The sequence below is a fragment of the Suricata suricatta genome, chromosome X, assembly GCF_006229205.1.
Source record: "Suricata suricatta isolate VVHF042 chromosome X, meerkat_22Aug2017_6uvM2_HiC, whole genome shotgun sequence".
NCBI classification, from domain to species: domain Eukaryota; kingdom Metazoa; phylum Chordata; class Mammalia; order Carnivora; family Herpestidae; genus Suricata; species Suricata suricatta.
In genome coordinates this window covers 12205142-12207612 of record NC_043717.1, presented here as the reverse complement: position 1 = coordinate 12207612, position 2471 = coordinate 12205142, and positions in this window count along the sequence as shown.

Below are 2471 nucleotides of genomic sequence, written 5' to 3'. Positions count from 1 at the left end.
AAGCACTCTGAGAAAAAAGAAAATAGAGTGAAGGGGTTAGAATGTGATTACCTGGGGGGAGTGGAACAACGGTGCGTTGCTATTTTATAAAAGATGGCCAGGGGCTGGCTAAAGGTTTCAAAAATACCTGAGTGTCCCTGTTTTTCAAACTTCAAGTTGTGACTGAGTATGATCACAAAATAATTGTATAGGGTAATCTGTATATTTCTCAAATAAAAGAAAATACCAGACTATATCACACATAGTAAAGATCAGCACAGTTCCATGTAACTCGTTTCAGTTTATATACAAGTTTACTAGTCTGTGAAACACCTTAAGCATGGAGAAAGTGGTGGCTACAAAACATCAACTTTGATGTAACCAGTCTTACAGAAAGTTACCAAAACCGGGCCTCTCGGGGGGAAGACAGCCCATACTCTGTGCATGTGCATGCACCTGCTGGGGCCTTACTCATTTAGCAGATCTAGCTGAGTGGGAGACAAGAACAGAGAGAAAATGGGAGAAAAGATGAGGATTGGAGCTACAAATTTGGGGTGAAAAACAAAAGCAAGACTGAACAGTTAAGCAATTTGAAGGGAGACATTAATTATTCAGGCAAAAAGATACCTGACCAAAAAAAAAGACCAAAAATATGAAAGAAACAGAATCAACAGATTCTACTTAACAACAACAAAAAATCCAAAGCTAATAAAAAATGTTGTACATGATACTTTTGGATTAAGCATATGATAGTGCCTGAATGTTTTCAGAAACTCCCAAAATATCTGCTTTATACTCCCGTCTCTGACCCTCAGTGAGGTGGACAGTATAAAGATTTTAAAGCCATATCATCTGGGAAGGTTTCTTTCAACCCTTTACACATGTAATAGGTTTCGGAAATCATGCCTACCCACCAGATACAAGTAAAAGAGATTACAGGGAGACTGGAAACTGTCTGCCAAGCCTTCTCTTGCTGTGCACACGAGTACGCTCCCATTGAAACAAAGCCGTGAGACAATTATTCTAGAACAAGGTGGGCAAACTAGAGTCCTCTGGCTAAATATAACCTACCACCTGTTTTAGTATGACCCACGAGTTGAGAATGATTTTTCCATTTTAAAGTAGTTGAAAAACAAATCAGAATAGTTTGTGGCATGTGAAATATACGTGAAAATTTATTTACATGAAATTTTGGTGTCGATAAAGTCTTGTTGGAATACTGCCAAATTCATCCATATTGACTGGGGCTTTCTCTTTTTCAGGTGGCAGCGCTGACTGGGTAGTTGCGTCCAACGCCTAAAGTATTTACTCTCTTGGCGCCTTTCAGAAAAACTTTTGCCAACCGGTGTTCTAGAATATGAGGACGGTACTATTTAACCACCCTTCCAACCCTCCTCCCTTTCCAGCCACGGCCCCCCTCCCCAGCCAGGACCTGCCCCAGCTTTAGTCTCTTAGGTCTGACAAGAAAGCAGAGCATTATAATAATGAATCGTAACCTACTGGAAAGCAGAGACACCAGACAAGTTTCTATATAAGGTAATATTACTGGTTCTGCCACCAACTAGAGTAACGTCTGGCTTTGTTTCCCAATCAGAAAAGTGGGCATCACAGGGGCAACTGAACAATTTCGCTTGAGAATCACCATGGTCGCACTTGTAAATAAATACAAAGGCAGCAAAGTGTTCTGGGGTGCTTTTGCAGGGGGAGCCTGCCTCAGAGTCTGGATGCACACTGAGGTTCCCTTTGCACTTAGGCATCTCGGCCACCCACCCCTACCCGTACCCTGTGCTCCTGGCCCTTGGGGCCTTGCAGCCCACGCTCTCCTCCGGGGCTACCAAGTTTCAAGGTAGAGCAGGGCTCCAGCAAGCCATCCCGGGTCAGTGTAGGGGCCCTCTTCCCAGCCTCGCCAACGTGGAGAAGGGTTGCCCTGGGACCCCTGCAGGTGACCAGAATGACTCAGCAGGGTCCCGGCATGGGACGGAAACAAGAACGCCGGGGAAGGGACAAAATTCTCTGCAGCTCGAGAGGCCGCAAGTCATTTAAGACCCAAATACGCGAAGAAACGAAAATGTAATTGAAGTCAGCTTCGGGCCGTTGGCGGCCTGTGCCGCGGGCACAGGCCGCTGGTTTAGCCTAACAGGGAGGCGGCCCAGCGGCTTCAGCAGTCAGAAAAAGCCCGCGGCCTCTCTAAAAGGTTCCCTTCGCCACCAACGAACTCCACGGCTCAACTCGACTGGGCCCCAGAATAGGCCAGTCGGCTGGATGGGAAACCTTTCAGGGTGCACAGAATTGCATGCCCCTGATTACTGGGGAGACTTTGAGGGCACAGTAATCTCTCGAGACTAGAAACCATTTTCCTCTCTCGCTCCGAGATTTTGCTTGGCTAAACGGCGGCAGCCTCCCTGCCCCCCTCCCACCCCAGCGCCGTGGCCAAGGCAAGCAGCCACGCCCCGTGGCCCCGGGGCTCGCAGCCCCCGCGCCGCTCGCACGCC